Below are 12,500 nucleotides of genomic sequence, written 5' to 3' on the forward strand. Positions count from 1 at the left end.
CGATGTGAATAATATACATGAATGAGTCTGTAGCTGTAGAGAATGCAATTTAGAGGTCGTGAATGGGTTGAATTGTATCGGGAATTTGCACAACTGACAACTAAATTCACTCTACATTCGCTATAGAGAATGCGCCACCATTTTTATTGCTATTGACTGGACTTACATGACGTGTACGTACTAGGCCATGCATTTACGTGGTGCGTTTTTACAACCAAGACCAGATTTGATGTATGCGTTGAATCGCTTCTAGGGTAAGGAAAATTTTACAAATTGTCATTTTATTCCCAGGAGAGTTGGCCAATCGAAATAAGATAGCAGTGTCATTTTTAGTAACAATGCTCTCCTGTCTAGATCTTGGAAGTAAAAGGACGCCATCATCCAAGTGGTTTATTGTAATAAAGTCGCCTCTGTGTAACCTCTCCTGTAGTATGAAGGGGTAGTTTCTAAAGAAACTGTGGTGCTGCGTCGGTGGGGAAGTTTTATACAAAAATTTGGTTTATCAACGGAGTTGATAATGTAAATTGACCACCGTACAGAGATTCTAAAAGCTGACGTTTCGAGCGTTAGCCCTTCGTCAGAGCGGATTCGCTCTGACGAAGGGCTAACGCTCGAAACGTCAGCTTTTAGAATCTCTCTCCTGTAGTAGTTTTCCGGGAAAGAGTTTTACCTTCGGAGAAGCAACAAAACATGCCTAAATAACCATAACAGAATAAGTGAAAATCCAGAATCCAATATTTTTCTCAATAAACCTTCAGAACGTTGCAGAGTAAACCAAACAATGAAATAAAACTGATGAAATTTGCCTGGAAGGTTTTCTGTGGAAGTTGCTTCAAATAACGGACTTGCGTTGTCTTTGAATAGCGAGCCTCGAAAACACCATAAATTTGAAATTAAGCTAATGTATAAAATCGACGTATTCTAAAATGTCCTTGCATGAGAGTCGCCCACTATATTGCATCAATCTATTTCTTAGAGATATAAAATGGTCGAGTTCCTTTGCTTCTAAGTTAAAACAAGAATTATTAAAACAAGAATAATGAAAAAGAAATGTATATGTTTATGGGGTCTTTTAATGGAAAATTCAAAATACTGATAGGCGTGCGGGAGCTTTCTGGAAAGTTAAAGAGCTCCTGAGGTAATTCAGTTTATCTTCGTCAACTAAATTCTATGGGAACACACTGAAGATGCCAACACTGTGTCGGCGACAGAGCTCTCTTGTCTTTCCGGGTTCCTAGCCATACGTTTTGCTTACACTCAACTTATTAGAGCAGTGTAGGTTAGCTTACTTTAAGGAAAAGCTGAAATCAGTATATATAGCTAAGAAAAGTCCACTCTTGCTGCGCGGTACGAGCTTGAGGTATAGAATACGTCGAACTGAACGGAGGCGAGATCCTTAAAGTGCTACTGTGATCAAATTTTTATCCCTTGAGTTTTTTGGTTTATCACATAGAGTACCATGAAACATTAAAAACGTTGTTTACCGTTTGGAAATATCTGCATTGGTTCCAGAGATATTTAAGTTTGAAAAATGTGTTAAATATGCAAATGAGAAGGCTAATGACGTCATTCACCCAACCCAGTAGAACATCAAGAATATAAATAGAGCTATCTCGGTCAATTTGCAACAGAGACCATTGAAACTTGGTGAGCTGATAGTTCTGAAGGCAACACACCTACGACTGTAAAGAAATTGGTACCCATGGCAACTCACTCTTTTCCAGTCCCCTCCAACCTGATTTCAATATTTTGGTGATCTCAGGCTAGAAATACATTAACCAAGGCCACAAACTCAACCTAACATCTTTATATGCTGGCAGGATCATGCAGATGAGGCACCATTGGCAAATATCAAAACAGAACGCCAAAGGTGGTCTGCAAAGCTTTTAATATCAGGGAGGTCTGGAACCCAGTATGTTGCCATGGTAACAAAAATGGTATGCTCATATTGTGGAACACATTTACTAGAATCTTAGTGCAAAGAACCAAGTATTTCTGATACAAATTGGCTGAGATATCTTTCTCCATCATACTTGATCAAAATTTGGTAGGGTTTATGACGTCATCACTTGGCTAATTTGCATATTAAAAAAACTTGAATATCTCCATAACAAAAAGAGATATTTGAAAATGGTAAACAGCATTCTTCTTCTCGTACAGACTACGTGTTTATGTGCCAAAATGGCTTCGATAGGGAAGATTCAAATTTCGTCACAGTAGCACTTTAACTTACTTTAAAGAAAAGGAATCAGACACTTGTCTAACTTGACCGCAGGGTAGATTTTGAGTTCTTCGTACAGTCGGAATATCAGTAAGCATGTTTTTATCCACTGCAGGACACGAATTTCAACCGGATTTCAGTTTACTGATCTGGAAAAAGTTCAGTCATTTTCAAGGCGTCATGAGCTGGAGGCGGTTAAAAAGTCATGACATGGAGATGGAAACATGATAACAGCCATAATGTTCACTCCAAATGAAAACAATGTCCCTTCGCGACACTTAAAGGGAGCACAATTACGAATTTTAAAAATATACGTGGACCCAACCTCTAATGAATGTTGGTTTATTCCTTCCCGGGATCAGTCCAAAGCCAATAATCAGTATATGATCCATCCTCTGGCCGAGTGATTCCTTTCCAAACCGTTTGACCGTATTTTTCCAGCACAGCGTTTGAAACTGCTTTCATTATTGGCAATGCCGCATCTGAAGGATTCACCTCAAGGACTGGTCTAAAGTTCCCAGTCTGAGGCATCTGCTTCATTCCAATGTAGGTTGCTTGAAAGCTTGCGCCGATGAGCTGTTGGTAGATAGATGAAAGATCTTGCAGGAGGATCAGCTGGTTTCCATCTTTCTGTTCCTTGATCAAAGTGAGATCTCAATTGCAATCAAAATGGCTACCCAACCTAGTTGTACTCCGAAGAGTGGCACGAGTTCTCAAAGAGAAAGCAAGTAAAAAATACCGTAAATAGATAGAAAACGTTGCATTTGTTGATTGGCCAATTATGTCACGTGATCAGGCACATGATCAAGATGATACAGTAGACCAATCAGAAGAAATATTAATATTATGCAACTGGCAAAGGGTTGTTATGAAATCATCAGATGCTTCGTCTCGGAGAAGGATGATATGATGAATGCTCGGGGAATAGAGGGGTAGGGCGCTATGGTGCATGGTAAATTTATTGATTTCCTTTAGCCATCTACGCATTCTCTTGTACAACTCGCTCTGATTTGGTCACAACGCCAAATACCTGTTGGAAAAGTCATGGTGTTGCGTTGCGGAACATTAGACAAAATATAGGTTTTCTGTTACTTTCCAGGTTCATGCAATAAAAAATGAAACATCGATCCCCCGGGAAGGGAAAGGGGAGGAAGAAGCCGAAGAGTAATCGAGCGAGGCAATGCTTTCATGCGAATAATCTGTTGCTAGAGAGAATGCAAATTTAGAGGTCGTGAATGGGGTTGAGTTGTATCAGGAATGTGCACAACTGAGGACTAAATATTCGCTACACAGAATGCTCCAGCATGTTTTTATTGTATTATTGACTGAACTTACATAACATCCTCGGCCACTAGATGGCGTCTTATACAACCAAGGCCAGAATGCTTTGGGTCCCTTCTATTGTAAGGAAACTTTTATAAAGTTTTTTTTTATTCCCAGTAAAGTTGATCAATAGGAATGAGATTGCGTTTTACGAATGCTTTCCTGTCTTGGAAGCAAAAAGACGCCTTTAGTGTAATATTAATATCAGCTCATTGTTTGCCAAGTTACGACTACGTAACATCTCCTGCAATGACTAATTTCTGCCCTCGGGGAAGCAACAAAACATGCCTATTAACCATGACAGGATAAGAGAATTTAAAGGTTTACAACTTAACAGAATCGTTCAGACGGTTGCAGAGCAAACCAAAGAATGAAATATCATTGATTAAATTTGCTTGTGAGCTGTTCGGTGAGAGTTGCGACATGCATTTTAGACTTATTACTGACTTGATCAAAATCGTTGCTGGTTTAACGAGCTTGCGTTGTCTTTTAATACCGAGCACCAATATGGACAATAAATTTGGAATTAAAAGTTTTCTTTCTCCACAGCTAGCATAGATCCAAATATACTATATTGTCCTTCAGAGTTGCCCAATACATTACGTCAATATATTTCTCCAAGTTTTCTGGCCGCAAAGCCCACGTGGCAAGATTTAAGATGTGAGATGATCGAATTCCTGACAATGTTAAGACAAAACTTAAAACAAGAATAAAAGGACATGTACACGTTTATAGGGAGTCTTATTGAACATTTCAAAAGCTTGGTAGACCTAGGACAGCTTAAATTTTTGGAAAGTTAAGGAGAGCCTGAGTAATTCATTTATCTTCGTCAACTGAGATCCATTGGCACTGCATGCAGATGTACACCATGCTTTAGTGGAAGTATCTTGTCTTTCTAGGTTCCTATCTAACCACTAGCTTTATTGCACGTTAGCTATCGTTATGTAAAATAACCTAAAATTATGGAAAGAAAGTGCAGATCTTGCTATAGTGCACGGGGTGCTGAAGCCGAGTTGATCTCTTGAAGACAAAGATTATGTTATGGTAACTTGTATCACAGTGATGCTATAAAGAAAAGGCATCTTTCATTTGTCTGACTTAACTGTAATATACTGATGATTTTCAGTGAGATCCTCATACCGTCTAAACATCACAGACCGTGTTTAGCTAGTTAATTTCCGCAGTTTCAATTCACTTCAGAACACGTGTTTTAGTAATGATTACTTGATATGAAATAGCGGAGCATTTTATACAACAAAAGTTTAGTCTTGTTCAAGGCTTGATAAGTTGATAGCTGTTCTAGGCGACAAACTGGAGGGTCCACCAGGCTCAATCTTCTATAACAACCACGATGTTAACTCCATACGAAAATGACCCCGCGCCACAAGGAAAAGGAGTACAATCAAGTATTTTGAAATTATAACTGTCGCCTTCTTCTAACTGCGGGTTGATTTCGGGATCGACCCAAAGCCAATAATAAGTATATGATCCATCCTCTGGCCCAGTGATACCTTTCCAAACCGTTTGACCGTATTTTGCCAGCACAGCTTTTGAGACTGCTTTCACTATTGGCAATGTCGCATCAGAAGGATTGATCTCAAGGACTGGTCTAAAGTTCCCAGTCTGAGGCATCTGCTTCATTTCAATGTAAGTTGCTTGAAAGCTTGCGCCGATAAGTGGTTGGTAAATAGATGAAAGAACTTGCTTGATTGACTCGACTTCCATCTCTGTTCCTTCTATTGATCTCAACTGAACAAGATTGCTGCCGCAGTTGTGCTCGGAAGACACAAGTTCTCAAAGAGAAAGAGGAAGTGAAAACAATACCTTATAATTTAAGGAAAGCCGGAGCACGTTGCATTGGCGGATTGGCCAATTCAGTTTGCAGTGTCATGCATGCCACGTGACCAGGCAAAGGTTCAACATGATGCAATAGACCAATCACAAGAAAGGTTAATATTTTGGAACTGTCATCAGACTTCGGGGCCAAATGCTTCGTCGTGGAGAAGGATGAAATAACGAATGCTCGTTGAATGAGGGATAGGGCGGTATTGTGGTGAATAATTATTTAGTTCCTTTAGCCATCTACGCACACTCTTGTACAATTTGCTGGGATCTGATCACTACGAAATTAGTCCATATTCCAGTAGGAAAGTTATCATGGCGTTGCGATACGTAACATTGATTAGTCGAGATTTAGGATCGATGTTTTTTTCTAGCTAGGTTTATGCAATAGGGAATGAAAGATGGATATGTTGTCGGTCAAATCCGGGCTCAGGTTGAATCCATTTTACCTAGATTATAAAGTAGTGCCGGAACCTCATTTTACCTAGGTCTACCTAGTTTAAAACAGCTATGAACCCCACAAAAAGGATTGAAAACGTCAGTACCTTTGCTCAAGGTTTGTCTTACGCATCTCAACACATCTTTTCAATGTTTATATCATTATATCCGTTCCATGCACTTATCCATTCAGTCTCAACATTACAACATAGTATAAGGGAACAAAAAACTGTACTATGCACTTACCAGTACTCGAACCAGGACCTTCCAGATCTTTAGTCCTGTGTCTTCACCACAACACTGCAACGGCGAACACGCTCAACCCAAATTCAGTTCTTTTCATTATTTACTTTTCTATAGTAGGTCAATTGATATCCATATATAACAGCGCTCGAAATTAAAAATATATATATTCCAGGTTGTCCCTGTTTCAAAAGCCGGGCAACTATTAAAACCCGTAAATTTGGTTGCCCTGATAAATATTGGTTGCGCATTGGAAAACCCCCTACGATAAAATGCACGCCGTGTTCAGATGCAATCGCATGACATTGGAACTTGAGTATCCCATAGTTCTAAGTGTGCACCTACGTTTTTTCGTGGATGTTTGGGTCTTAGTTTTGGCATTTTCAAAATGGAGTCTTCGATCTCCATCGCCAACTACACGTGAATTTTCCAATCTGACATTTTTTTGTAAAAGCCACAGAAATTCGGGAAAATGCTCAACTGCGGCAAATTAATTATTGTTAACTTCACACTACTATCAGACATTGACAACAGAAAACCGTTGATTGACTCGGCTGCTGTTTATGTTATATTGCAGGGTTGTCCGTTGCTTTTTCTTCGGGAAACCAACCTTTTCATTTTACCAAAAACTAGTCGCCCAGTAAACTTTCTGGTCGTATGGGACGACCGCTAATTTCGAACACTGGACTATGATAACCAAAACTAATCCTAACGTAACTGCGTGCGTATTCAACCTAGGCAAAATGAGGATTACCAATTTAACCTAGGTAAAAACGGGTTCAATTTGAGAACGAATTTTCCGGCAACAGATGCCCCGGGAGGAGAAAGGGGAGGAAGAGGTTAGTGAGTGATGCAGCGAGGCAAAGCTTTCATGTGAATAGTATACTTGAATGAGTCTGTTGCGGTGGAGAATGCAAATTTGCAGGTCGTGAATGGGCTGAATTGTATCAGGAATGTGCATAACTGACAACTAAATTCACTCCACATTCGCTACAGAGAATGTGCCACCATTTTTACCGTTATTGACTGAGAACTTACATGACGTGTACGTATTGATCCGTTTACATGAAAGCATTTTCATAACCAAGACCAGGATGCGTTGAGTCGCTTCTAGTGTTTGGAACATTTACAATTTGTCTTTTTATTCCCAGAGGAGTCGATCAATTGGACTTAGATAGCAATGCCATTTTTAGTAACAGTTCTATCCTGTCTACTAGAGATCTTAGAAGCAAAAAGACCCTATCATCCAAGTTGTATTGTTTGTCACTTCTGTGTAACCTCTCCTGTAGTAGTTTTCCGGGAAACTGTTTTCCCTTCGGGGAAACAACAAACCATACGTAAATAACTTCAACACCACCAGAGCCATCAGGTGAAACAAAGTCTGATGTAAATCATTCCAGTTTAAGAACATGTTAAGAACGTTCAGCCTGGCATCGAAAAAATATATAGGAACGTTCAGACTCAGCTCCAAGATTACACGTTCTTATAAAAAAAAAACAAAAAAGCGTGTATGTGCGCGCAAAGCATATCTGCAGAAGGACCGGCTGATTTGACATATAAATTGATCCAGGTCCTTTGCTTTTAAATTAAAACAACAATAAAAAGAAATGTGTATCTGTGTAGTACGAACTTTGTGGGGTGTCTTATTGGAAAATTCAAAATATGATAGACGTACGAAAGCGCTTCTTGGAAACTGAGTTATTTAAAGATAGTCTGAGGTAATTCAGTATATCTTCGTCAACTGAATTCCATGGGAAGACATGAAGATGCCAACACTGTGTCGGCGACAGAGCTATCTTGTCTTTCCGGGTTCCTAGCCACACGTTTTGCTTGAGAGCAGTGTAGGTTAACTTACGTTAAGGCCGAAAAAGCTGAGATTATTGCTAAGGAAAGTCCACTCAGTCTTGCTGCGTGGTACGAGCTGGAAGTGTAGATAGAGGATGCTGATCTGCATGAACGGAGGCGAGATCCTTAACTTACTTTAAAGGAAAGAACTCAGTCCCTTGTCTACTTCCGCAGGGTGGGTTTTGAGTTCTTCTCGAACAGTTGGAATATCAATAAGCCTGTGACGCAAATTTCAAACGGATTTCAGTTTGTTAAAGAGCGTCTTGTTGTAATGTAAATCAATGTTCGCTGAGTCACGACTATGAAACCTCTCCTGCAGTAGTTTTCCGGGAAACAGTTCTCTTGCCTCGCTGAAACTACAAAATGAATGTAAACGATCAGGGCACATCAGGACAAAAAACAATGTTTATAACTTTACAAAATGCAATACTTTTTGTTTCAATCAACGATCAGAATGTTGCCGAGCAAACCAAAGAATGGTGAAAATTTTATTGAATTTGCCTCGAGTTCATTGACAGTTGCGACATTTAGGAATTATTATTTGATTAAAATCGCTAATGCTTTTACGAACTTTCGTTGGCTTTTTAATACCAGGCCCCAGAAACGACAATAAATCTGGAATTAAACCTTTTTTTCACAGCTAGTATAAATCCAGATATACTGTATTGTCCCTGAGAGTCTCCCCTCAACATTTTTCAAGTTATGTGGATTTAAGATGTATTGAGATGAGAGAGGTCCTTATGTACAGTGCTAAGACAAAAATTAAAACAAGACTGAATAAAGGGAAATGTATGTGTTTATAGGATGTCTTTATGAACAATTCAAAAGCCCGGGAGCGCCTTAGTAATTTAGTTTATCTTCGTCAACTGAGATTCATTTGCCCATGCCGATGTAGACCCTGTGTGAGTGGAAGTACCTTGTCCAAGTTGTAGGTTCCTATCTAACCTCTAGTTTTGCTAACATTAAGCCCACTAGAGCCGTGAACATCTAAATAACGTTGTGTAAAACCTAAAATTATGGCTAAGGAAAGTCCAGATCTTGCTACAAGGCGGCGAAGTGCTGAAGCCGAGTTGATCTCTTGAAGGCAAAGATTATGTTGTGTTAACTAGTATCATGATATAAAGAAAAGGAATCAGACATTTGTTTAACCTAACTGTAATATACTAATGGTTTTCAGTGAGATGTTCATACTGTCGAAACATCGCAGACCGTGTGTGCTTAATTTCCGCAGTTTTAATCCAGTTCAGAACAAGAGTTTCGGTCACCTTACTTGATATGAAATAGCGGAGCATTTATATCCAACAAACGTTTAGTCATGTTCAAGGCTTGATGAGTTGATAGCTGTTTCAGGTGACAAATTGGAGGGTCCACCAGGCTCAATCTTCTTTAATAACCACAATGTTAACTCCATAAGAAAATGACCCATCGCCACAAGAAAAAGGGGCACAATCAAGTATTTTGAAACGAAAAGTGTGTCCTTCCACTAGCTGCAAGCTGACTCTACTCTCGACCCAAAGCCAATAATAAGTATATCCATCCTCTGGCCCAGTTATCCCTTTCCAAACGGTTTGACCGTAAGGTTTTGCCAACACGGCTTTTGAAATTGCACTCAATTTTGCCACTGTTGCGTCTAATTGATTTACCTGTAAGACGGGTCTGGAATTCCCAGTCTGAGGCATTTCCATCTCTCCAATATAAGTTGCTAAAAAGCTCTCGCCGATGAGCGGTTGGTAGATAGCTAAAAGATCTTTCTCGACTGGCTGGACCTCCATCTCTCTCTTCCTTGATCAAAGTGAGATCTCAGCTAAACAAGATTGCTGCTGCAGTTGTGCTCGGAGGACACAAGCTCTCAAAGAGAAAGAGGAAGTAAAAAAGTACCTTTTGAGTATAGAGAACGTTGCATTTTCGGATTGGCCAATCCAGTTTACAGTGACATGCATGTCACAAGACCAGCCACGTGATCAACATGATGCAATAGACCAATCAGGAAAGGTTAACTGATATTTTGGAAATAGCAACTTGACGGTTGTCATGAAATAATCAGATTTTGAGCTCTAATGCCTCGTCTTGGAGAGGACGAATCAAAACAAATTGATTTCCTTTTAATCGTCATCTACAAATACTATTGTACAATTTCCTGGGAACTGATTGCAATCCTTAAAACTAGTCCATATTGCAGTAAGAGAGTCACGGTGTTTCGTTATGAAACATTCGTCGAAATATAGGATCTGTGTTACTTTCTAGGTTCATGCAAAAGGAAAGATGGATACCCGAGAACAGAAAGGGGAGGGGAGGGGAGGGTAGGAAGCCGGTAGGAGTGATGGAGCGAATTCCTTTGAATAATATACTCGAATGAGTCTGTTGCTGTAGAGAATGCAAATTTCAGGTCGTGAATGGGTTTAATTGTACCAGGAATGTACACAACTGACAACTAAATTCACTCCACATTTGCTATAGAGAATGCTCTACCATTTTTATTGTTATTGACTGAAATTAATAGACGTGTACTTACTAGGCCATTTACATGCATGATGGCGTTTTTACAACCAAGACCAGAACGCATAGAGTCGCTTCTAGTGTCAGGAGAATTTTACAAATTCTCTTTTTATTCCCAGGAGAGTTGATCAATCGGAATAAACATTGCCATTTTCAGTAACAATGCTTCCTGTCAAGATATTGGAAGCAAAAAGACGTAATCCTCCAAATTGTATTGTTTGCTCAGTCGCTTCTATGTAACCTCTCCTGCAGTAGTTTCCGAGAAACAGTTTTTCCTTCGGGGAAGCAACAAACTCAAGCGTAAATAATCATAACATGTAAAATGAGAGAAAAAAAACAAGGTTTAAAAGCTCAAATTGAATACATTTTTTTTTTCAATCAACGTTCAGAACGTTGCAGAGGAAACCAAAGAATGAAATAAAATTGATTTAAATTTGCCTGGGAAGTGTTCGGTGAGAGTTGCGAAATTTTAGTCTTATCAATTGATCAATAATGAACCTGCGTGTCTTTTAATGGCGAGCCTCGAAAACATCATAAATTTGTGCGTCAAGTTATGTACGCGAAAAGCTTATGCAGAAGGACTGATTTGAGATATAAAATGATCGTGTTCCTTTGTTTCCTGTGCTAAGACAAAAATTGAAACAAGAATAAAGGGAAATGTATATGTTTATAGGGTTTTTTATTGGAAAATTAAAAATACTGATAGACTTACGAAAGCTTCTTGGAAAGTTATTTAGCTGAATTCCATGGGAACAAGTGAAGATACCGACACTGTGTCGGGCAGAGCTACCGTTTCTTTCCGGTGTTCCTAGCCACACGTTTTGCTTACACTTAACTCATAAGAGCAGTGTAGGTTAGCTTACTTTAAGGAAACTTGAAATCAGCATAGCTAAGAAAAGTTCACTCTTAAACGGAGGCGAGATCCTTTACTTACTTTTAAAGAAAGAAATCATTCACTTGTCTAACTTCACCGCATGGTGGGTTTTGAGTTCTTCGTACAGTGAGGATAAGCATGTCTTCATCAATTGCAGGACACGAATTTCAACCGGATTTCAGTTTACTTCAGTATCAAATAATATTTGATACGAGATAGAGTAGCATTACTGATCTAGATAAAGTTCAGTCATTTTCAAGGTTTAATGAGCTGGAGGCGGTTCATAAGACATGACACGGAGACATCACCGTGACAGCCACAATATTCACTCTGAATAAAAATGTCCAGGAGCACATCCACAAATTCGAACAAATGTTTAAACCATACGTGGACCCAACCACTAACGAATGCCGGATTATTCGTAAAGGATCAATCCAAAGCCAATAATTAGTGTATAATCCATCCTCAGGCCAAGTGATTCCTTTCCATGCAAACCGTTTTACCGTATGTTGCCAGCACAGCGTTTGAAACTTCTTTCACTATAAGGGCAAAAGGATTCTGTGGCTCTACTTCAAAGATCAGTCTTTTATTTCCTGTTTGAGTAATTTTGTATGTTCCAAGGTAAGTTGCTTGAAAGCTTGTGCCTATGAGAGGTTGGTGGATGGCTGAGAGAACGTCCAGAACCGGATCATTTTCCATCTTTCTGTTCCTTGATCAAAATGAGATCTCAGTTACGATTGCTACCACGATACGCGTTCTCAAAGACAAAGAGGAAGTGTAAAACAAAATTACCGAATCCAAACCCCCTGGAAAGTTCTAGCTCTGCTGGCACGTGGTTCATCTAGGAAAGAAGGGGAGGACTGGGGCTACTATTTTGTTATACCGCTGGCATTGTGTTCTTTGGGCTAACATTGGGGAAAAGACCTTATTCACGATAGCCGCCATGTTGGATTTTCCTCTGAGGGGGCAAACAACACAAGCTCGAGAGCTTGGCTTTTACTTCGGGTAGAGGAGAACAGAACGCGTCATCAGAAAAGAATGCAAATGCGAGAAATTCACTCAAATAATTAGTACATGGAAGTTTGGCAGTGTGCAAGTGTGGAAGTGTGGAAGTCTGGCAGTGTGGGTTAGGGTTCGTGTTCAGGTTAGGGTCACTACCACACTGCCAAACTTTCACACTTCCACACTGCCAAACTTCCATGTACTAATTATTTGTGA

The sequence above is a fragment of the Montipora foliosa genome, unplaced genomic scaffold, assembly GCF_036669935.1.
Source record: "Montipora foliosa isolate CH-2021 unplaced genomic scaffold, ASM3666993v2 scaffold_390, whole genome shotgun sequence".
In the NCBI taxonomy this organism is placed as follows: domain Eukaryota; kingdom Metazoa; phylum Cnidaria; class Anthozoa; order Scleractinia; family Acroporidae; genus Montipora; species Montipora foliosa.